A 26,265-nucleotide genomic window follows, 5' to 3' on the forward strand; every position below is an offset into this window, starting at 1 on the left:
TTTTAGATCATTCTTGTCTCCTTCAGCATGGATGGCCCGTCTTTTGCCTTCTGAGACTAGCCAGTTGTTTTATATCTTTTTGGTCCACTTTTGGGACTTGTACTCGTATTTTATTTTGTAGCAGCTCTGTACTTGTGACTTCCAGGTTCTGGGAGGGATCTTTAGTTGTTTAAAACATGTTTTGGTTTACTTCCGCTTATTCATTCTGTTTACTTTTATAATTCAATGCTCTTATATAGTTTTTGCCTTCAAACACATTACTTGAAGTTCCGGGTTGACGGGTTGGCTTACCTACTAGAGGGTTATAGTAGGTGCCATCATGACCTACGAAATTGGGTCGTGACAAGTTGGTATCAGAGCCCCAGGTTCGTTGGTCTCACTTGTACAGAGCTAACGTCTAGCAGAGTCTCGCGGATGGGTGCGGAGACGTCCGTAACTTATCTTCGAGAGGCTATAGGATGTCATTAGGAACATTCTCTATGTTGTATCATTTCGTGCAGTGTTGTGTCTTATTAATTCTGTGAAATCTCATTTGTTCCACTCACTCTTTCATAGGAATGGTTCGTACGCGCGGTACCACCGGTAATGATAACGCACCAAGGCCCGGCTTGCCTAGAGGTCGTCCTCGTGGGACAGGTAGGAGAGCAGCACCAGCTCCCAACCCAGAGATAGAGCCAGAGCTGGTAGAGGATCATCAGGACGCTCCTATTCCTACTCAGCCAGAGGGACCACCACCACCAGCACAGCCTCCAGCTGCACCAGTTATGACCCCTGCACTACAGGCAACGATTGTGCAGCTCCTCACGGCTATTGGAGTTGTACCACAGGCCCCGACCCCAGTATCAGGCATACTAGCACCGCGGGATCCGCTTGTTCAGCCAGTACCTGAGGTTCAACTGCCTCCACCAGTTGTTGCACCCCCGCCAGCAGTTCCAGAGGGTATGATGTCATTACAAGATCAGAAGATGTTAGGGATATTTCAGAGGCTATCGCCCCCGATATTTTCTGGAGCCACTGGCGAGGATGCCATGGAGTTCTTGACTACCTGTCAAGAGCAGCTCCATTCCTTGGGTCTTGTGGAGTCCAGAGGCGCCGACTTCACTGCTCACCAGTTTAGAGGGGCAGCCAGACAGTGGTGGCGCTCTTATTTGTAGTCCAGACCAGCTGGGTCACCACCATTGACATGGGCCCAGTTCTCAGAGGCTTACTTAGCTCGATACATCCCTAGGAGTGTTCGGGACCGACTTCGGGATCAGTTTACTCGGTTGGAGCAGGGCCACATGACGATTGCAGAGTACGAGGCTAGATTTCATCAGCTTTCCCGACATGCCACTATGATTCTACCTACTGAGGAGGAGCGGGTACGATGTTTTGTACGTGGATTAAGACCTTACCTGAGATTGGGGACCGAGCACCTTGTTTCTGCGGGCCGCTCTTTTCTGGATGTGGTGGATCATGCCCGCACGATCGAAATTATTCATCGCCAGGCCCAAGGGGGAAGCGATAAGAGACCCAGGCATCAGGGTAGCTTCAGTGGGTCACATTCTAGAGGCCATGATAGTTATGACAGGCCCCGCCAGCGGTTTCAGCAGGATAGGTACCAGCAGGGTCAATCCAGTCGGCCGATTCAGGCCGCTCTACCAGCAGTTGAGAGTAGTCAGCCCCGTTCGGGGGGTTCCATCGCAGGGCAGAGCTTGAGGGGATTGAGTCCACTTTCTTCCTACCGCGGACGAGTTATCACGGGTCGCTCAGCTTTAGGATGTTTCGATTGTGGCTCACTAGAGCACTGGGCTAGGGAGTGTCCCGGCCGGGCTAGACCGTTGGCAGTAGTACCACCTCCACCAGGAGGTATAGATCGGGGTCACGGCCGTGGCGATGGTCAGCAGGGTATTCGGGGAGGTTCCCGGGGAGGCAGGTCAGGTGGTAGGGTGAATGTTCGTGGGGGAGGCCGACAGGGCCACTTCTATGCTGCTCCGGCGAGGGCAGAGGCTGAGGCATCAGATGATGTTATCATAGGTACTATCCTTATTTGTCAGCAGACTGCTTCAGCTTTATTTGATCCAGGTTCCACGTATTCCTATGTGTCTATATATTTTGCTCCACATTTGGGTATTCCTTATGAGTCACTTGAGGTCCCATTACATGTTTCGACCCCGGTAGGGGATTCTTTAGTAGTGGATCAGGTTTGTAGATCCTGTGTGGTGATTATTCAGGGGCATGAGACTCGGGCAGATCTTATTTTACTTGATATGCTGGACTTCGATGTTATTCTGGGCATGGATTGGCTATCCCCTCATCATGCGGTTTTGGACTGTTATGCCAAGACCGTTACATTAGCCATTCTTGGTATTCCCCTAGTCTTGTGGCAGGGTGTTTATAGTCGCTCACCGACTGGTATCATATCCTTTATGCGGGCCCGATGGCTAATTGCATCCGGGTGCTTAGCATACTTAGCTTATGTCCGTGATGTGTCCAGCATGGCCCCTACTATTGATTCAGTTCCTGTGGTTAGGGAGTATACTGATGTCTTCCCTACTGACCTACCTGGTCTACCCCCAGAGAGAGATATTGACTTTGCCATAGATTTGGAGCCGGGAACTAAGCCTATTTCTATACCACCTTATCGTATGGCCCCTGCAGAGCTCAAGGAGCTCAGCGTGCAGCTTGAGGATCTTCTAGGTAAGGGATTTATTCGCCCGAGTGTGTCGCCGTGGGGTGCGCCTGTCTTATTTGTTAAGAAGAAGGATGGGACTATGCGGATGTGTGTTGATTACAGGCAGTTGAATAAGGTGACGGTGAAAAACCGTTACCCCATGCCCCGTATCGATGATCTATTTGATCAGCTTCAGGGTGCGATCATGTTTTCTAAGATTGACTTGAGGTCTGGCTACCATCAGTTGCAGATTAGAGCAGCTGACATTCCTAAGACTTCTTTTCGCACTCGTTATGGCCACTATGAGTTTCTGGTGATGTCGTTTGGGCTTACTAATGCCCCCGCAGCTTTTATGGACCTTATGACTCGAGTATTCAGACCTTATATTGACTCCTTCATGATTGTATTCATCGATGACATACTGGTATACTCAAGGAGTAGGAAGGAGCACGAGCAACACTTGAGGGTTGTGCTCCAGACTTTGAGAGATCAGCAGCTTTATGCTAAATTCTCAAAATGCGAGTTTTGGTTGGAGTCTGTGGCATTTCTGGGACATGTGGTATCCAGAGAGGGTATCAGAGTGGATCCAGCGAAGATTGAGGCTATTCGTGGTTGGGCTAGGCCCACATCTGTTACGGAGATTCGGAGTTTTGTTGGATTGGCTGGGTATTATAGACGATTCATTGAGGGTTTCTCTACCATTGCAGCCCCATTGACCCGTTTGACCCGCCAGGATGTTCCCTTTGTGTGGTCCGAGGAGTGTGAGTCGAGCTTTCGAAAGCTTAAGGATTTGCTTACCACCACTCCTGTTCTGACTCTACCAGTTGAGGGAGAGATCTTTTCGGTATATTGTGATGCTTCTGGTGTAGGTCTTGGGTGTGTACTAATGCAGCATGGCCGGGTTATTGCTTATGCTTCCAGACAGTTGAAAGTGCACGAGTGCAACTACCCCACCCATGACTTGGAACTAGCGGCGGTAGTTTTCGCGCTCAAGATATGGAGGCACTACTTATATGGAGTCCATTGCGAGATATATACAGATCACCGTAGCTTACAGTACATTATGAGTCAAAAAGATCTTAATTCTAGACAGCGGCGTTGGATTGAGCTACTAGCCGATTATGACATCTCTATTCTTTACCACCCGGGCAAGGCAAATGTAGTAGCGGATGCCTTGAGCCGGAAGATAGAGAGTATGGGTAGTTTAGCTTACTTGTCTGCTGCAAAGCGACCCTTAGCCTTGGACATCCAGTATTTGGCTAATCGGATGGTCAGGTTGGAAATCTTAGATTCCGGACCGATTTTGGCTTTTGTGGGAGCACGATCGTCTTTATTGGACCAGATTCGTGGTCGACAGTTTGAGGATGGAGAATTGGTAAAGCTTCGAGAGTTAGTATTGTGAGGCGAGGGTGGCCAGGCTTCTATAGATTCGGATGACATACTACGGTTCGATGGTCGCCTTTGTGTTCCCAGAGTTGGAGACTTCATTCAGTTGATCCTTCACGAGGCCCACGATTCTAAATATTCTATCCATCCAGGCACCGCAAAGATGTATCGAGATTTGAGACAACATTACTGGTGGAGCGGTATGAAGAGAGATATAACTGAGTATGTATCCCATTGTTTAAGTTGCCAGCAGGTTAAGGCGGAGCATCAAAGGCCTGGTGGACTCTTTCAGAGATTACCCATTCCCGAGTGGAAATGGGAACGAATTACCATGGACTTCGTGATGGGATTGCCTCGATCATCCAGGGGTAATGATGGTATTTGGGTCATCGTTGATCGATTGACCAAGTCAGCGCATTTCTTACCAGTACGGTCCACTTTTACTGCAGATCGTCTAGCTCGAATTTATATTCAGGAGGTGGTCCGTCTGCACGGGGTACCAATATCCATTATATCAGATAGGGGATCTCAATTTACTTCCAATTTCTGGAGAGCCTTTCAGAGAGAGTTGGGCACCCGGGTTGATCTTAGTACGGCATTTCATCCACAAACCGACGGTCAGTCAGAGCGTACTATTCAGGTTCTGGAGGATATGTTGCGAGCTTGTGTATTAGAGTTCAAGGGTCATTGGGAGCAGTACTTAGCTTTGGCAGAGTTTGCGTACAACAACAGCTACCACTCTAGCATTCAGATGGCCCCGTTTGAAGCCTTATATGGTAGGCGTTGTCGTACTCCGGTTGGTTGGTTTGAGTCTTCAGAGCCTAGGCCGCACAGTACCGATTTACTTCAGGATGCCATAACCAAAGTTCGGGTTATTCAGGATAGGTTAAGGATAGCTCAGAGTAGGCACCAGAGTTATGCTGATCGCAGGCGTCGGCCCTTGCGCTTCGAGGTAGGAGATCAGGTGTTCTTGCGGGTGTCGCCCTTGAAGGGCGTGATGAGATTCGGCAGGTGGGGTAAGCTTAGCCCTAGGTATATCGGGCCGTTTGAGATTCTGAGGAGAGTTGGAGAGGTTGCTTATGAGTTGGCTTTGCCACCAGCATTTTCAGCTATACACCCTGTTTTTCACGTTTCTATGTTGCGCCGGTACATTCCAGATGAGTCTCATGTGCTTCAGTATGACTCTGTTGAGTTAGATGATCGCCTGACTTTTGTTGAGGAGCCAGTTGCTATTCTAGCCAGAGATGTTCGCCAGCTTCGTTCTAAGTCCATCCCTGTGATTAAGGTCCAGTGGCGCCATCGTCCGATCGAGGAGGCTACATGGGAGACCGAACAGGAGATGCGGGAGCAATTCCCCAACTTATTGGACCCTCCAGGTATACTCTTGTCCTTGCTTTCGCGGACGAAAGTTCTTTTAGTAGTGGATATTGTAATGACCCTCAAGGTCATTTTTTTGAAATTTTTGTAAAATGACCATTTTACCCATCCCTTTAGATGCCCCGAGTCATTTCTAATTGTTACCGGGTGTTGATTTTTAGAAAATCCTATTAAAAGTTAAGTCCTTGGAAATTTTGAGTTTCATAAGCTTTAAGTGTTAAAAAGTGGTATTTGGGGTCAATTAGAGTTACGGGTCTCAGAATGGAATTCCGTCGATTCCAGCAGCTTCGAAATGTCGAAATAGGCTTAGGAGACTTTACGGAATCAGTTTTGGAGCTGTAACGAAGATTTGAGGCCTTGAGTTGAGAATTTGAAGAACTTTAAGGCAAGGTTTGACTTTGGTCAACTTTTGGAGTTTCGATGCTCGGAATGGAATTCCGACAACTCCGTTGGATTCAGGAGATGGTTTTTGGTCTAGAAGAAGTGTTGGTTGAATTTTTAGAGGTCCCGAGTCCATTTTGGTATTTTAAAGGCCTAAGTTAGTTTAGTTGCGACTTTTTGAGTTTTGGGCTAACGAAATCTCGAATTCAAATTCTGATGGTTCCATCAGCTCCGGAATGACCAAATTAGGCTGGTAGCACTGTTGGAATGACTATCGAGTCAATCGATACGAATTTGGGGCTATTTGGCGCTTTTGACTTTGAAACTTAGCCTATAGTTGACTTTGGTCAACATTCTTGGAAAATGCGCTCGAATAAAAATTCTGACAGCGCGGTTAGTTCCGGAATGTTGATTTTGGTCTAGAACGACCCTTCGTTCGCTTTTTGAGGCTTCCGGACTAATATCGAGGCCTGTTGTGGAATATGACTTAAAATGACTCTTGGGTGTGGGACCCACTTTTTTATTAAAATGATCTCGTATGGAAATTCTGAATGCGCCATTGAGTCCGGAATATCGAATTTAGTAGGGTAGCATATCTGGTTTATTTTTATCGGATTCCGAACGAATTCCGAGGGTCCATTCGGAGACTTTAAATTGTGGTAAAAACCAGAAAAATCTGCAGCAGTGCAGAATATTTTCAGATTTTTCTCCTCAACTTTGAACCCTCATTTCTTGAGTTCTAGAGCTCCAAATTGGGTGATTCAAAAGGCAAAATTGTGAGGTTTTTCGTGGAGAACGCATTGGTGAGATTGAAAACTGATTTGGAGCATTCGATTCAGGTAAAAATCGTGATTTTATTTGCAGCAGTATCCATTTTCGGAATGGATTTTTGAAGAACTTTGACAAGTTATTTCTTGACCAATATAAATCCGATTTGGGTGATTCCAGAGGCTATCTTGCGTGGAAATTTAAGGAGAACATCGTGGAAGTTTCAGAATCTGTTTTTGGCACGTCGTTCGAGGTAATAAATTGATTTTTAGCTGCAGATTTAGTGATTTTCGGAATGAAATTTTATTGAATTTTGAAAGAGTGTATCTTGGTCAATATAACTTCGTTTTGAGTGATTCTTGAGGCTAGATTGTGGGGTTTTTCGCAAGGATCATCATAGTGTAATTTGTTTGGGTTGAAAGAGTCTCGTATTTCCAGAATCTACTGATTTTGATGCTGCCATTTTTGGTCCTTTAGTCCGAATTTATGAGTTTTGGTTGTTTGATCGTCTTGCGTAATTTCCCACCCCGAATTGTATTATAAATCTGATTTTTGAGCTTGGGGTGACGTTTAGAACCTGTTTTGGGGGTCAAATCCAGAATTTCGTATGTGGGCCCCACAATTCCCGTTTTCGACCCCAAAATTGGTCCATTTCCAAAAATTATGAAATTAGTGTCTAAACGACCGTATCGACGTTGTGGTTCTATTTTTGATAGCTTGGCAGCGTTCCAAGGCCGTTCGAAAGGGAAAAGCTCCAGCACAGTGATTTGGAGCCCGCGTGTTTGGCCTACAGGTAGGCTACGGTTTACCTTTCTTTAGATTGAGCCGAAATGTGTGAAAGCATATTGAAATAGTTGGAATTTGGGTTGGGTAGTTTGATTGTATATCTTAGGCGTTAGAAATCATGCTTTAGGCTTATTATCGGGTTTTCGGATATTTAGAAGCATGTGTATCTTGTCGTTATTTGTTAAGTTTTATAAGTAGAGTTGAATGAGCATGTTATTGATACAGTGGGGTATGTTGGCCTTAGTATAGGATGTAAACTTGCTTTAGATGTCCCGGCGTCGCTCCGGTAGACTTAGATCCTTGTAGAATGGTGTAGCGGGCTAGTGCCTAATAGTTTGGCCTTAGCTAGGCGTTACTCTTGCTCTTAAAAATACCATCATCCATAACTCGATATAATCGTGACTTTTGTAAGGCATCGGAAGCACTAGATTTCGTGATCGTTGACTTTGGCTCCGGTTTTAGTTTTGATGGCATATTGGTTGACTCATTGGAAATGAGATTCTCGGTACTATTATTGTTTAGTTGGAAAGGAGAATATTCGGCACCATAAGATAAAATATCTGTGAGTATCCGGGTACCCAGTCCCGGCCTCCATTCTGAATTATCGAGGAGCATCCGGGTACTCAGCCCCGGCCTCCGTCGACTTGGTAGTATGACGAGCATCTTGGTATCCAGTCCTGGCCTCGATCATATCGATGTGTTATGGCGAGCATCCGGGTACCCAGTCCCGGCCTCGACCGTACTTATGTATTATGGCAAGCATCCGGGTACCCAGTCCTGGCCTTGACCACTTTGAACATACGGGTGAGCCTCTGGGTCTCAGTCCCAGCCTCGACCCCTAAGTCACCACTAGATCGATTGACTCTTAGAGATTCTGGGTTTGGAAATGATATAATACTTCGGCTCCTAACATCGCAGATTCTTAGTTCCTAGCCTTGGTAGTTGTAGCTATTCTGTGTACTCGGCGGGCTTATGGGGGTTCGTCCGAGTTTTTATTTAACTTGCGCACGAGTGTCTCGGTTGGGCTTATGGGGGCCCAGTTGGGTATAGTTAGCTGTAGTTTTCATAGGTAGTACTTTTTTTTTCCTTTTGATGCTTATGTTGACTCCTATTTAGGCTATTCTTCTTTTTCATATTGTTTTTACCTTTTCTGCTCAGTCGGCCTATGATGCCTACTGGGTACCTGTTGTCTTGGTACTCATACTACACTCTGCATCTACTTTCGTGATGCAGGACCGAGCACCAGCTATCGCCGTGGATAAATCAAGCCTGTTGCAGTCAACTTCGGAGACTAGGGTGAGTACTTGGCGTTTTTAGATCATTCTTGTCTCCTTCAGCATGGATGGCCCGTCTTTTGCCTTCTGAGACTAGCCAGTTGTTTTATATCTTTTTGGTCCACTTTCGGGACTTGTACTCGTATTTTATTTTGTAGCAGCTCTGTACTTGTGACTTCCAGGTTCTGGGAGGGATCTTTAGTTGTTTAAAACATGTTTTGGTTTACTTCCGCTTATTCATTCTGTTTACTTTTATAATTCAATGCTCTTATATAGTTTTTGCCTTCAAACACATTACTTGAAGTTCCGGGTTGACGGGTTGGCTTACCTACTAGAGGGTTATAGTAGGTGCCATCATGACCTATGAAATTGGGTCGTGACACTAGGGTCCGACCTGCGAGGTATGCGGAGGTACCCCAAGTGCCAGCTACTCCACCTGCACCCATATCAGAGGCAGAATTTCGAGGGACAATTGCAATGCTCATGCAACTAATGGCTGCCCGAAGTGGTAATCAGAGTTCGCCGACTCTTAGCTCTAGATCCTAAGAGCCATCTGCTGCCACTAGAATTAGAGTCTTTCTGAGGATGAATCCGCCGGCATTCACGGGTTCTAAGGTCGATGAAGATCCCCAAAACTTTATCGATGAGATGTGGAAAATTCTGAAAGCTATGCATGCTACGGAAATCGAGGAGGTCGAGTTGGTGTCTTATCAACTCAAAGATGTGGCAAATATTTGGTATAACCAATGGGAACCGAGTAGGGGTGAGAATGCTGAACCTGCTAGATGGGATGAATTTGAGGGAGCCTTCCTTGACCACTTCTTTTCCCGAGAATTGAGGGAAGCGAAAGTGGTGGAATTTGTAAACCTGAAACAGGAGGGTATGTCGATTAAGGAGTATGGCTTAAAGTTCATCCAGCTGTCCAGGTATTCTCCAGAAATGATTCCAGATGTGAGGTCAAAGATGAGAAAGTTCATCTCCGGATTAGGGAGGCATGTGAAGAAGGAGTGCAAGGCAGCATTGTTGATCTCGGATATGGATGTTTCCAGATTAATGGTGTATGCTCAACAGGTAGAGGAGGAGAAAAGAAAAGACAGAGAAGAGCACCTGAGCAAGAAGGCAAAATCAGCGGGCCATGAGAATGAACAAAGGCAAAACAAGGGCAACAAGTCCTTCTTCCAGAAGAGGCCTCCCAATTATGCCTTATCTACCGCAAGTGCACCTATGCCGCAGAACAGGTATGACCGTCAAGGACAGAGTCTCCAGAATTTCAGCCCCCAGGGTTCTCAATCCCAAGCCAGTGTAAGTCAAGGTTCGAGGGGGAAGCCACTATGCGGCAAGTGTGGTAGGCTCCACTTGGGATAATATAGAGCGGGAAGGGTTGGTTGTTATAAATGCGGCCAAATAGACCATTTTCAGAAGAAGTGTCCAGCATGGGGGAACAGAGCCCAGTTCTCTACAACTGTACCACCAGCTAGGGGTAATTAGAGAGGCGCTACTAGAGGTACGAGTGGAGGTACAAACCGCCTATATGCCATGGGCAGTCGCCAAGATCAGGAGAACTCTCCAAACGTCATGACGGGTATGATTCGAGTCTCTTCTCTTAATTATTATGCGTTGATGGATTCGGGTGCCACCCTATCTTTTGTGACTCCTTACATGGCTAGTAAGTTCAATAAAGTCCCTGAATGTCTTAGTGAGCCTTTCTATGTAGCTACCCCTATTGGTGATTCTGTCGTAGCTGAGAAAGTCTATAGAGATTGCACCGTGTCAATTCATCACAAAGATACCCTAGCTGACTTAGTTGAGTTGGACATGGTTGATTTTGATGTGATCCTTGGCATGGACTGGCTTTATGTCTGCTATGCCTCTATTGATTGTAAAACTCAGGTTGTCAAGTTCAAATTCGTGAACGAAGCTGTTATAGAGTGGAGGGGCAGTCCTATTATGCCTAAGAGTAAGTTTATTTCTTACCTTAGGGCTAGAAAGCTAATCTCAAAAGGGTGCATTTATCACCTTGTCTGAGTGAAGGATGACAATATCGAGTCTCCATCCCTGGATTCGGTTCCGATTGTCAACGAGTTTCTGGATGTCTTTCCTAAAGATCTGCCTGAAGTCCCTCCTGATAGGAAGATCAATTTTGGGATTGATATTCTTCCTGATACCCAACCTATCTCGATCCCTCCCTATAGAATGGCTTCGTCTGAGTTGAAGGAGTTGAAGAAGCAGCTGAAAGACTTGTTAGATAAGGGATTCATTAGGCTGAGTGTCTCACCATGGGGTGCTCCAGTCCTATTTGTGCGGAAGAAGAATGAGTCCCTTAGAATGTGTATCGACTACAGGAAGCTGAATAAGGTCACCGTAAAGAACAAATACCCTCTCCCCAGAATAGATGACTTATTCGATCAACTTCAGGGTGCCACTTGTTTCTCAAAGATAGACTTGAGATCCGTCTACCACCAGTTGAAGGTGAGGGAATGTGATATTCTGAAGACTGCTTTCTAGACTCATTATGGCCACTTTGAATTTTTGGTCATGTCCTTTGTGTTGACTAATGCCCCCACCGCTTTTATGGATCTCATGAACCAAGTATTCAAACCATATCTTGATATGTTTGTGATTGTATTCATAGATGATATTCTGGTTTACTCCAAGAATGAGGAGGAGCATGCCCATCATCTTAGAGTCGTCTTGCAAACTTTGAGAGACCAGGTATTGTATGCAAAGTTCTCCAAATGTGAATTTTGGCTTGCATCAGTGGCCTTCCTAGGCCACATTATATCTGGAGATGGTATTCAAGTTGATGCTCAGAAGGTTGAGGCAGTAAAGAATTGACCCAGACCCACATCCCCGATAGAGATAAGGAGCTTTTTGGGTTTGGCTGGCTATTATCGGAGGTTTGTAGAGGGATTCTCATCCATATCATCACCATTGACTAAGATGACCCAGAAGAAGCCTAAGTTCCAATGGTCCAATGCTTGTGAAGAGAGTTTCCAGAAATTGAAGGCCAAGCTAACCACTGCTCCTGTTCTAGCATTGCCCGAGGGAACAGAGGGCTTTGTGGTCTACTATGATACATCCAGAATTGGCTTAGGTTGTGTGTTGATGCATAGGGGGGAAAGTGATAGCCTATGCTTCGAGGCAACTTAAGGTTCATAAGCAAAATTACCCAACTCATGACCTTGAGCTGGCAGCTGTGGTGTTTGCGCTTAAAATTTGGCGCCACTACTTATATGGAGTGCATGTTGATGTATTCACCGATTATAAGAGCCTGCAATATGTCTTTAGCCAGAAGGAACTCAACCTGAGGCAAAGAAGATGGCTTGAGCTACTCAAGGACTACGACATGAGCATTTTCTACCATCCAGGTAAAGCTAATGTTGTTGCTGATGCTCTTAGCAGGTTGTCCATGGGTAACACTGCCCATGTGGAAAAGGAAAGGAGAGAATTGGCGAAGGAGGTACATCAATTAGCCCGATTGGGAGTTCAACTCAAAGAGAACAATGAAGGTGGAGTAAACATTCGAGATGGGGCCACGTCCTCACTTGTAGCAGAGGTAAAGGAGAAACAAGATCAGGATCCCATCCTCCTCCGGCTAAAGGAAGTTGTTCACAAATAAGGGGTGATGGTTTTCACCAAAGGGGGGATGGTGTGTTGAGGTACCGAAGTAGATTATGTGTACCCGATGTCGATGATGTTCGAAAGAGGATTATGGCCGAAGCACATAGTTCCAGATACTCTATTCATCCAGGCTCCACAAAAATGTACCATGACTTGAGGGAAATCTATTGGTGGAGTGGGATGAAGAGGGATATTGCGGAATTTGTTTCCAAGTGCCCGAATTGCCAACAGGTGAAGGTTGAGCATCAAAGGCCATGTGGTTTAGCCCAAAACATAGGAATTCCAGAATGGAAGTGGGAGATGATCAACATAGACTTTATTACAGGCTTGCCGAAGTCCCCAAAACAACATGATTCCATTTGGGTGATTGTGGATAGAATGACGAAATTCAGCCCACTTCTTGGCGGTTAAGACTATTGACACCGCAGAAGATTATGCAAAGTTGTATATACAAGAGATCATCAGATTGCATGGGGTCTCTTTGTCTATCATCTCAGACAGGGGAGCTTAATTCACTTCCCAATTTTGGAAATCCTTTCAGAAGGGATTAGGTTTGAGGGTGAACTTGAGTACAACCTTTCATCCCCAGACAGATGCCAAGCAGAGCGCACCATCCATACATTAGAAGATATATTGAGGGCATGTGTGCTCGACTTCAAGGGAAATTGGGACGATCAGTTACCTCTCATAGAGTTTGCATACAACAATAGCTATCATGCAAACATTCAAATGGTTCCTTATGAAGCTTTATATGGGAGGAGGTGTAGATCTCCTATTGGGTGGTTTGAAGTTGGTGAAGCCGAGTTGATTAGGCCTGACCTTGTTCACCAAGCCATGGAAAAGGTGAGAGTTATCCAAGATAGGCTAAAGACAGCCCAAAGCCACCAAAAATCTTATACCAATGTGAGGAGAAGAGACTTGGAGTTTGAGGTGGGTGATTGGGTGTACTTGAAAGTATTACCCTTGAAGGGTGTCATGAGGTTTGGAAGAAAGGGAAGCTCAGTCCTCGATATATTGGTCCTTACCATATTTTGAGGTGAATTAGGAGTGTTGCTTATGAGTTGGAGTTACCCTCGGAGTTAGCTTTTATTCATCCAGTATTCCACATTTCAATGTTGAAGAAGTGCTTGGGTGATCCCTCGTTGGTAGTCCCCATTGACAGCGTTGGAATTAAGGATAGCTTGTCTTATGAAGAGGTCCCGGTCCAAATTCTTGATCGCCAAATTCGCAAACTGAGGAACAAAGAGATCACCTCGGTCAAAGTCCTGTGGAGGAATCAACTTATTGAGGAAGCCACATGGGAAGCGGAGGAAGCCATGAAATCTAAATATCCACATCTATTCATGCCTACCGAGGATAATGTTGGAGGTAATGTTCATTTCCTTGACTTGAATTCATTTGTGCCTTTTTGAGTTTTGATTGATATTTGTTTGAGAATGTGATTGGTTGAATGAATGAAATTTCGATTATGATTTGTACCCCGAGTCCATTCTTGGTTGCTCGTCATTTGAAGACGAATGATCCCAAGGGAGAGATAATGTAACACCCCTCAAAAATTTCCCCCTAAGATTTGGGCCTTCCTTATACACGTGTGGGGCCCATCATATTTAGTTCGAAGTATGTGCTTGAGTTAAGATGAGTCCCTGAGAAATTAAAGAGAGTTGGAGGTGATGTGGGGTCATAGAGGACCCCTAGGACCGAGCTAAGTCCCAAAAAGGTTTGTCGTGGCTAAGTTAGGATGAGTTCGTGTATGGGGTCGACTTCTAATGGCCCTATCCTTTGAAAGATGGAAATCTAGGTGGACCACGACTTATTAAATTAAAGGTCGTCGAGTCGTCTTTCCAACGCCACCAAGAATATGAATTTTGGAGTTCGGAGTTGAGAGATATGACGATCCTAAGACGAGCTAGCACGGTAGGAATTTCATTTTTGGCCTGGGTTGCAACTGCTGGGGAAATGGCCCTGGCGCTATAAGAGAGCGACGCGCCACTATCGCGCCAGAAACATGCCTCAGTAGTTTGGCCCCTGGCGCGACGTGCCGCTAAAAGTTGTGCAGGGTTTTTCAGGCTAAATTTCCAGAACCCAGAAAATATGGTCTTGGCCCTATAAGGGCGCAATGCGCCACTATCGCACCAGAAATATGCCTGAGTAGTTTGGTCTCTGGCACGGCGCGCCACTGCGAGGTGTGCAGGTTTTATGCGTAATTGGCCTGGCGCTGCAAGGGCGCGACGCGCCATTATCGCGCCAGGTGCATTTTAGCCTATTTTTAGAACTTTTGAGGAGGGGCAATTTGGGAACTTACCCAAATTATATATGTATTGCCTTTGGTCTTTTAGGAACACATTTCTCAGCCTCACTCTCTCTCTAAAAAAGCCCTAGGAGCTTCTCTCTCTCTCTCTCTCTCTTTTTCTTCTTCTCCATTCCCAACAAAAAGAGTCCAAGAGCTTCAAGATTTGAGTCCTCCATTGAAGACCCAACCATAAGGTTTTCTTCAAGTCTTCACTAAGGTATGTAAGGCTATCTAAAACATGGGTTGAGTCCACCCATGTGCCCTACTCTTGCTTTGAGGTTAGATGTTCATGAAAATAGAGTTTCTTGGTATGGTTTATGCTTGTATGAACTTTGTCCCCTATGTATTTGATTTTATATGTGTTGATGTTGTTGAGCCGAGGAGTTCCTAAATTGAGCCTTTATGTGAGTATGAGTCGATGAAGATGGAGTTGTTAAATATGTTTTATTAATCTCCTTAACTATGCGGATTATGATAAAAGAGGTTATTTTCCTAAGAAATGTTGCCTATTATAGAGTGTAATTTAAAGTCTTGAGTTGTGATGAGTCTCAAGGATTTCTCAAATGGATAGAGTAAATGATTGGTTATGTCTATATGTTGCTATAATTGTGCATTTAAATTTCTTTTGAAGAGATGATTGAGATTGATCGGATATTACGATTGGAAGAGGTACGATTGTGATAGAGTTTATGAGTTGACAAGGTTGTAATTAGACTTGTCGATATGAGGTGATCGAGTTGACTGGATGGAGTTTTATGAGCATGGAGTCTTAGGAGGAGTATCGACCACCGAATTGGGCAAGAGTATAGTCCATACTCAAACCTAATACCTGTGTTGCCAAACGTAGGGGGGATTGAACCGTTAAAGTCGGATGCTTTCCCGAGAGTTTTGTCCTGACATTATAAGACTTGGTTGGATTGGATCCATGATTGATTGACTCGTTCATGCCCTGGCAAAGTATGAACGGACGCGGCAACAACGTCAGCTTGTTATATTGTCACTGGCTCATAAGTGATGGTTGTCGGTTAAGAGAAACTCCAAATAGGTCTTGATAGTACTCTGAGTCAAATTGAGTTGAATTATATGTGAGTGGTCCCGTCTAAATCATATTCTTGTTTTGACTTAGGACATTTGGTTGAGTTGTTATCCCTCTTGAGTTGAGCTTCCGAGTTGATTAATTCTTCCTTGATATTTATTGTATTCGGCCACTTACATACTCGTACATTCCATGTACTGACGCCATTTGGCCTGCATCGTTTCATAATGCAGAGACAGGTACTAGAGATCATCAACCGCTCCATTGAAGATCCACATACACCCTCAGCTAGTTGGTGAGTCCTCCTAGTTTCCGGAGGATGTTGAGCCTTCATGTACAGTCTGTTGCCGTTTCTCTTAATTTGATTGTTGGTAGCCATGGACTTGTCATTGACACCTCTTAGACTTTGATATAGGCTTCATAGACTGGAGTGTGGGGAGGTCGAACTATTATTTTGAGGAGTCTTATTTTATTGTCTTGTTGGGTTGTAAATATTTGGCCTCCGCCCCCCATATATATATATATATGATTAGTATTTCATTATTTGAGTTTTCCGCTAAGAGAATATGATTGAATGAAGGTGTAACTGGACCAGGTGGTTCGTTCGGAGGTCAAAAATGGCCTTTGAGTGCCGGCCACACCTAGGGTACCCTCCCGGGGCGTGACAACAAGATTCTGAATCTTAAGACTATGCAGATTTCAGTATCTTGAAATGTTATTTTTCATGAGGAATTTTATCATTTCTCTTCTCTTGCTCCCCACAATCTTCAGAAACTATTTTCTGTTCCCTATTTTCCACAGTCTAAAATTCCATCAACTAATCAGGAAAGAACCACCATTTCAACAGATAATTTTTTATCTCAAGGTTCTGATCCTAGTTCTGATAATTGCAATGACACTGAGAATGTTATCTCCTTCTATTAGTCCTAGTCCTAACTTTTCTGATATCTCTCACTCCCCTTTTCCTATTTCTCCTGAACCTCTTGATGAAACCATAGTTAGACAGTCCTCTAGGATTCCAAAAACTCTTTCTTATATCAAAAATTATATCTGCAATGCTATCACACACACAAATATGACTGCAAACTATTTTTTTAGTCTAGTTAATGTTGAATGCTTTCCTTTTAGTAACTTATCTTCTGTTAATCAAGATATACTTAAATCTATTTCTACTATCCAAGAACCTATTAGTTATGCACATGCTACCTACCATCCTGGCTGACAAGAAGCTATGAACAAGGAAATTGAAGCTTTAGAGTTGAATAATACTTGGTATGTGGTTGTTCTACCTACCGGAAAGAAAGACTTACCTTGTAAATGGATTTACAAGGTAAACAGTATTCAAATGGCAATCTTGAAAGACTTAAAGCTAAGTTAGTAATTAGAGGAGATATTCAAAGAGAAGGTGTGGATTATAATGAGACTTTTTCACCTGTGGTGAAAATGACAACCATAAGGTGTATTTTGGCTTTGGCAGTTAAGAAAGGATGGGGTCTTTTTCAACTAGATGTTAACAATACTTTTTTACATGGGAATTTAGACGAGGAAGTCTACATGAAGTTTCCATCAGGTATCTCACCTTCCTTACCTAATCATGTCTGTTTGCTGAAAAAGTTCATTTATGGACTTAAACAAGCATTCAGACAGTGGTATTCAAAGCTGACATCTGCTCTCAGTTTCAAAGGATTCAACACTCCTTAAATGACTATTCTCTATTTGCAAAAAAGGAAGGTGATTTCATTTCTATTATTACAGTCTATGTGGATGACATTATAATGACTGGGAACAATGAGGCAGAATTACATTCCCTTAAGATGTTTCTGGATAAGGAATTTCGAATAAAAGACTTGGAAAATTTGATTTTTTTCTTGGTATGGAAGTTGTTAGAGAATCTCATGGTCTTGTTTTATCTCAAACGAAATTTACAATTGATCTATTACATGAGTTTGATTCATTAAATCTTAAACCCGTTTCTTCTCTTTTGGATTCAAGCATTAAGTTACAAGCTCAAACAGACAGTCCAATCACAGATCCTACTCTATATAGACATTTATTGGGTAAGTTGAATTACCTTACTCACACAAGGACAGATTTATCTTTCACAATTCAGCACTTGAGCCAATTTATGCAAGATTCTCGTGAACCACATCTTGCTGCTGCATTTCGGGTTTTGCGATATCTTTTGAAGGATCCAGGACTTGGTTTGTTCGTGTCTTCTTCCTCATGCTACAAACTACTCGTATTTTGTGACTCTGACTGAGGGACCTATCCAGATTCACGTAAATCAGTTAGTGGATTCTATATTTTAATTGGTTCTTCACCTATTTCATGGAAATCTAAAAAGCAAGCTTCTATTTCTCTTAGCTCGATTGAAGCTGAGTATCGTTCAATGCGAAGGGTTGTAGCTGAGCTTACCTGGTTGGTACGATTATTTGAGGATCTGTCCATTCCGATTTCGTTGCCGATTCCATTACATTCCTATAGCCTCGCCTCCATTCACATAGCAAAGAACCTCGTATTTCACGAATGAACGAAGCACGTTGAGATTGATTATCACTTCGTCCGTCAACAATACCTCGCTGGTATGATTTCCCTCTCCTATGTTAAATCGACTTCGGAACTTGCAGATCTATTTACGAAGTCTCTTACTAGGCCGATTCACCATCGGTTATTGGACAAGTTGGGTGTTTCCCTCCAACCTAAGGGGGGGGGGGGTGTTGGGATTTATCCTCCATTTCTATGGTTTCTATGTTCTATGGTTGGGATGTGTTGAAGGAAGAAGACAATGTGAGAAGATGAGATGAGACATTGAACTTAGGACAAATAGAAGTCTCCAGAAGTCTTCAGATGTTTGGGAAATAAAATTAGGTCAAGATATTTTGGGCTTATATTGGGCTTCTACCAATTTGGGCTTAAGGACAATATTGCAAACTTGGTATTGGGCTGACAGAAACAATTTCATATGGCCAGAAGAAGAAGGCCCAATACCTAATGAGCTGTACATACATAGTATTTTATTTTATTTGTGTATTTGTAAATTCAGTATTTATTTTTAAAGTTGTTAGGAGGTTACAACATAAATGGTACACTTGTCCATTCTGTTATAGAGTAGATTCCATACAAACTCATATAAATACTAGAGTAGATTGTAGAGATTTTTTCTCTGATATACAAGAAGAAAATTTCATACACTTTTTTTTTATCAGGACACGAGGAGTACTATTTTTTTCGTACGAAATAAAAATATTTACCATTTATAACAATTTGTACGGTGATTTTCTGAGCTTCCTGGATAGACACTTCTATTCTTTCCTTCCCATCAAATACGGTAGGAATGACAATCATTTATAAAAATTCTAATAAACAAAAATAGAAAATAAATTACTTTAAATTCTAAAGATATTCCTATTTAACAGTAATTAATTTCTTCAAAAATCTCCTGCACTTTTAAATAACATAGTATGGAATAATCCTGGAAAAAAACAATTCTTATAAGAAAAGAAATTCTATAAAATAAAACTATAGTTAGATAAACAATATTACTTAGCATTTCCAATGGAATGAAACCATTGTCATCTTTGACAAAATTTCCCTCAATCCATGATTTTCATCCGTTAGTGATACATAAAATCGTTTTTCTAATCATTTGATCGATTTATCAACCGACAATGATATTCAAAAGGCTTTTCGTTAACCCTTTCCTTTTTTATGAAAACGAAACTTGGGGTTACTATATAACATGGATTTGACCAAAATAATAAATAAAAAATAGTTATTATTAGGAACACATCAATTTAAGAAAAAAAATGAGAAAAAAAATTTCAAAAATAAATATATGATGTTAAAGAAAATTATTTGTTTTTACCAGTAGGATCACAAATATATATTTTCGATAGTTGACAATAAGATCATCATTTATAGCCAAAACTTAGTAGTATAGAATTTCTCGTAGTTCTTTGTAAAATTTTATATTATTGAATAAGAGGATATTTTCTGGATTTTTCTCACAATGCAACCGATGTCTCGATATATAACTATTTCTTTTGCTATAAATGATAATGTTATTATTAATTATCCAGGTTTAATTTTGAACTTTGTTTTCTCATATTTTCTTAAATCGATGTACTTCTAAGAAAAACTATTTATTGTTGTTATTCTTTTTGGTTAAATTTATGTTATAGAACAAACCTCCAAACTTTGTTTTTTTTTTTAAATAAAAAAGCTTTACGAAAAGGCTTGTAAATATCATTATTGGTATACTTCAATAGATGAAACGATCAAACAATTTGAAGAGCAATTACATGCCATATTACAAACGGAAAAGAGCCAAAAATACCCTAAAGTATAGAAAAAGGTTTAAAAATATCCTCCATCCATTTTTTTGGTCTAAAAATACTTTTCTACTCATCTTTTTGATTTAAAAATACCCTTCCATCTACCTTTTTGACTAACTATAACCCTTCAAACTAACAATCCTCTTTTTATTTTTTATTTTTAAAAAATATTTATCATGTGTCTTTTTCTTATTGGATGAAATAAAAATCCCACCTCCACTAAATCTTTTTCATAATTTATCTAAGCCAAAAATAATATACCTCTTCAAGACCCCTCCCCCCCTCCATTTTTTTTAAATCTACATTGATAAATATGAGTAGGATTTTTTATCCGGTTAACCAAAAAAATTAATTTTTTTTAGTTCTTGGCTTGATTTTTCTTTACTGTTTAATAATTACTTATTTTTTACAATACGTATAAATAAAATAACTAAAAAAGTTTAGTTATACGTATAACTAATTTTTTTTTTAGTTATTACAATATAGTAAAAAAATATTTTAAACTAAATTAGTTATTACAAGATAACTAAAAATAAATTAATATTTTTTTTGATTACAAGATAGTTTTTAGATAGTTATTGTAAAACTATCTTGTAATAATACATATAACTAAAAGATTTTTTAAATAAGTTTTTCAATTTTTTTTTCATAATTTACCCAAACCAAAACAATATACACGCTTGATGACCATAGAAAAACTAAATTAAAAAAAACTACAGCAAATAAAAAATTTATGTTTTAAATACTTTTCTCATAATTTATCCAAATCAAAACAATATCCCTCTTCATGGTCCAAAACAAACTTTATAAAAAAAATAAGAAGAAAAAGCTACATGAATAAAATAATTATTAGATTTTTTTAAAAAAATAATTGGGATCTTGAAGGGGTATAAAAATTTAGTGGAGGAGGGATTTTTATTTCATTCAATAAGAAAATGACTAATGATAAATACTTTTAAAACATAAAAAATAAAAAGAGGGTTGTTAGTTTCAAGGGTTATAGTTAACCAAAAAGGTAGATGAAAGGTATTTTAAAACGAAAAAGATGAGTAGAAGTGTAACACCCCAAAATTATTTTTGCACCAAGATCTGAACCATTCTTCATATGCGTATAGGATCGAACTCGATGACTTCTAGTTGTTTATATGAGTTAGGATCAATTCCTAAGTATTTGAAGTGTATTAGATGTGTTTTAGGGTCATAAGGGATCTCTAACACAAGGCCAAGTACAAAGAATTTCTGTCGGCTAAGTTTTCATATGAGTGTGTAATAGAGTCAACTTCAAATGCTTATATCTCCTACCAAATAATGAATTAGGTGTATAATTACCTATAAATTCAAAGGTCTTTAAGTCTTCTTTCTAACTCCACCAAGTTTGCCTCATTCCGAGTTCGGAGTAAAAAGTTATGACCATTTTACTACAGACTATCACTACAGCGATTTCACTCCTGGCGCGGCGCGCCAATAACGCGCCAGAAATCAACTGCTATAGTTTTGGCTCTGGCGCGGCGCGCCACTATAGCGCCTGCAGGGTTTTGAACCTATTTTTTAGATTTTTTTTGATGAATGTCATCTTGGACAATTACCTAAACAAATATATACGGGGCTTGGACGTGTTTGAGGGTCATTTTTCAGTCTTTCACCTCTCCAAAACCCTAAACTTCATTCTCTTCTCTCTCAAATCATCCCCTCTAATTTTTATCTGAAACTCAAAAGATTCAAGTTTCCCATTGAAGACCTAATATCAAGACTTCTCCAATTCTTCTTCAAGTTCCTCTCTAAGGTATGTGGGTTTTCATCCATGGAGCCCAAATGTTTTCTCAACTTAGTATTTCAATTTTAAAAGATGAAATTCTATGGGCTTTTACATGATAGTTCCAAATGCATAGATTATGGTACATTTGAAGTCTATGAGTTTTAAGGATTTTCATACTATGATTCCAAATGTATAGATTATTGAATATTTGAAGATTATTTGTCTAGATTAACTTATGTTGATTCTTATTTACATGGAATTGATGATTTATCAAGGTCCTTATATGAAGGCTTGAAAGTAGTTTTAAATTATATTGGTGGGTTGTTTTAAGATGTTTAAATGATGAATTCCTTCACTCTCATGCATGCTAACATTGATTTAAATGACTTGAAAGTTGATTGATATGAACCCACCTAGTTTCCTATGATAAAGTAAAGTTGAAATAAAATTTGACTCCAATGAATGTTATAAAGTAAATGCTTATGAAGGGGAGTCTTTATGAAATGATTGATTGATGAAAGGGCTTCTTAGCCAAAGTAAGGTTATGATATGACATGTATGACATCCCTATATGCCATCAATGCTTTTGAATATTTTTCCAAAAGGTAGGTCCGATTATCATGATACCCGGAATACCATCACTGATTGTATACCTAATTTTCTTATAAATCAAGGTTCATTATAGGATGGTAAATAGGGCATGACAGCCATGATGATATTATAAACCAAAGGTTTTAATGAGTTATTATACTGAATGTGATGTTTGAATTCTCAAGCTATATGATATGACTATTTTGAAGTATTATCCTATTCCGTAAGATTTGACTTAGCACCAAATGTAGCATATAGATGGGGACTCGACCGAAGGGGTCCTTAAGTAAAGTCTCATGTTGCATTAATATGTGCCATCATAGGAGCCCTTGTAGGCTAGGCCTTTGTAGCCACCAAATGTTAAATAAATGAATGTAAAACGAACGGAGTCCTACCCGGCAAGTAGTCTCCCCGTGCCAACCTAGGGGGTTATGTTGGATTCCGTATAATAGCTCGCATGGTCATTAAATATCAATTATAGTCATCTTCTCACATATGTGTGATTTAAATGCTATCTACTTGATTACTCATGCTTGCATTCACTCATGTATTTTACCTTATAAATGTCTTAATATTTTTATCACGTTGCTTGCCTACATACTTAGTACATTCAAAGTACTAACACATACTCTTTTGCCTACATGATATCACCATGTTAGGACTGGTGTTCCACCTTTTCCACGTGGTTAGTTTCGATAGTTTGAAGACCACTTTTGGTGAGTTCCCATTGTTTCGGGTACAATACTCCTCTCCTTTCTAGAATATGTTATGTTGAAGCATTAAGACACCTATTTTGGTACTTCATTGTTAATTTATTTAAGGGTGAGCTAGAGACATGTCTTAGCCCCCGCTAAATCTATTAGTAGAGGTATGTTTGGACATAAACGTACGATGATCTAAGGTTGATAATGACTCTTATTTTATGATTTTATCTCTTAGTCCCGCTTTTCCTTTTTTCTTTTGCTTGATATTTATTGTCATTACTGATGAAAGGCTAAATGAATGCTACGAGGCTAGGGTAAGGTACCTTTGGGTTGCTTATTCATCGTGTCATGTCTAGGCCCTAGATTTGGGTCATGACAAACTTGTATCAGAGCATGAGGTTTTGAAATGGTCCTCGGAGTCCAACATACCTCGTCAAATAGGGTCTTGTCTATGGTTGTGAAGCATACCACAACTATGAATAGAAAACTATAGGACGTTTAGGAAAGTTTTTTACTTCTTTCAAATTCATTTTGTTCCTTAGAGTGCCGTAAGCTTTCCTCTAACTAACGACCTATTTTGTGTTCCCTAGATAATGCCTCATAGAAGAGCACCTCGAATAGCAAGGGTTGACGATGAGGACCAAGCTCCTTCGGTTCTGAATATTCCACACCATGAGGAAGAGGTAACCCATGCCAAGTTTCGAAATACCATCACGTTGTTGGCTAAAGTTGTGGCCAACCAAGTGTATCAATGTGTCCTTTCTCCTAAATACAAAATTCGGCCTCTAGGATTTGGGATTTCCATAGGATGAATCTTCCTGAGTTTGATGGTTCTAAACTAGATGAAGACCCTATGGGGTTCATTGATGAGGTGTACCAGATCGTGGCAATCATGGGTGTGCCACCAAATAAAAATGCCGAGCTAGTGGACTATCAACTCAAAAGTGTGGCTCGAGTGTGGTATGAACAATGGGTTATTGACAAGGATGAGGAAATGGGACCGATAAGATGGGAAGAGTTCAAATGTGCTTTCCTAGACCATTTCTTCCCATTGAAGTTAAAGGAGGCCAAAATCCAAGAGTTCTTCAACCTCTGTCAAGAAAGTATGAGTGTGAGGAAATATGCCCTCAAGTTTACAAAATTGACCAAGTATGCTCCCTTTATGGGCTCCGACCCTTGGGCAAGGATGAGTAAGTTTATTTTCAGTGTTTCAAGCTTGGTGTCCAAGGAGTGCAAAACGGTCATGTTGGTCAAGGAGATGGACATATCCCGGTTAATGACTTATGCCAAACAAATCGAAGAAGAGAAGTTGAGGGAAAGGTCTAGAGGGTTCAAAAAGGCTAGAGTGGATGGTGGAGGGTTGAACCTTCAATGGTCCGGTTATGATAGAAATAGCAAAGGCCAAAGTGGTCAACGGTTTGTGGGACAAGGTCCCATCAATAATCCTCATCCCAAATTTAATAAGGACAAAAGTCCCAAGAGATCACATTGGTACCCAAGCTTTCCCCTTATGTAGGAAATATGGGAAGACCCATAAAGGGGAGTGCTTGGCGGGCTTAAATGCGTGCTTCAAATACGGCAAGCCGGGTCATCATGCTCGGGATTGTAGAGGTGGTAGTGGTGGTAGGCCTCAAGACCATGCTGCTTATGGACAATAAGATCAATGAGGTGGCAAACGCACCAACCGTTTCTATGCATTGAATGGGAGGCAAGAGGTTGAGGAAGCACCAAATATTATTACCGATATGTTAAAGGTCTTTACTTTTGATGTATATGCATTATTGGATCCTGGTGAAAACTTGTCATTTGTTACCCCATTCTTAGAAAATAGGTTTGATGTGTTACCCAAAATGTTATTAGAGTCTTATTTGGTGTCTATCCTCATTAGTGAGTCGGTTGTTGCTATAAAGGTCTATAGGGGTTGTCCCGTGTCTATCTTGCATAAAGTTATTCCTTGTGATCTCATTGAGTTTGACATGGTAGATTTCGATGTCATTCTTAGGATGGATTGGTTATATTCATCTTATGTTTTCATAGATTGTAGGACTCGTCGAGTCAAGTTCCAATTTCCAAATGAGTCTATTCTTGAATGGGAGGGTCGTGATTCAGTAGTGAAGGGTAAGTTCATTTCTTGTCTTAAGGCCCAAAATTTGATTTTTAAGGGTTGTATTTACCGCTTTGTGAGGGTTAGGGATGTCGACTCCGAAAGTCCTCCTCTTAAGTCAGTTCCTATAGTTAAGGAGTTCCCCGATGTCTTTTCTGATGACCTTTCCGGAGTCCCTCCCGAAAGAAAAGTTGATTTTAATATCGATCTCCTCCCCGATACCCAACCTATCTCTATTCCTCCTTATCAGATAGCCCCGATAGAATTGAAAAAGTTAAAGGAAAAATTAAAGGACATGTTAGAAAAGGTATTCATAAGGCCCAATATTTTGCCGTGGGGTGCTCTCATGCTATTTGTAAGGAAAAAGGATGGGTCGCTTTGAATGTGCATAGACTACTAACAATTGAATAAGGTAACTATTAAGAACAAGTACTTAATCCCTAGAATAGACGACTTGTTTGATCAATTACACTGGGAAAGTCATTTCTCCAAGATCGACCTTTGGTCTGGCTATCACCAACTAAGGGTGAGAGAGTGTGACATTACCAAAATGACCTTCCGGATAAGGTATGGTCACTTCAAGTTTGTGGTGATGAGTTTTGGGCTGATGAATGCACCGATGGTGTTTTATGGACCTAATGAATATAGTGTTCAAGCCCTACTTTGATACATTTTTTGTAGCCTTCATTGATGACATTTTGATTTTACTCTCGGGGTGAGTAAGAACATAAGAATCACTTGAGGGTTATACTTCAAACATTAAGGGATAGGCAATTATTTGCAAAATTTAGTAAGTGTGAATTTTGATTGAAGGAGGTGATATTTCTTGGTCATATAGTATCCTGTGATGGGATCAAGGTTGATCCCAAGAAAACGGAGGCCTTTAAGAATTGGCCTAGGCCATTGTCTCCTTCGGACATTAGAAGTTTCTTGGGTCTAGCTGGGTACTATAGAAGGGTTTTCTTCTATCTCATCTCCTATGACGATATTGACCCAAAGGAAAGCAAAATTTATGTAGATGGATGAGTGTGAAAAGAGTTTCCAAACCTTGAAAGATCGACTTACCTCCTCTCCTATTTTGACTTTATCGTAAGGATTAAAATGGTTTATGGTTTATTGTGATGCTTCAAAAATTGGTTTGGGTTGTGTCTTAATGCAAAACGGCAAGGTCATAGCCTATGCTTCTAGGCAATTGAAAGTATAT

This window comes from Solanum dulcamara, chromosome 6 (genome assembly GCF_947179165.1).
Source record: "Solanum dulcamara chromosome 6, daSolDulc1.2, whole genome shotgun sequence".
In the NCBI taxonomy this organism is placed as follows: domain Eukaryota; kingdom Viridiplantae; phylum Streptophyta; class Magnoliopsida; order Solanales; family Solanaceae; genus Solanum; species Solanum dulcamara.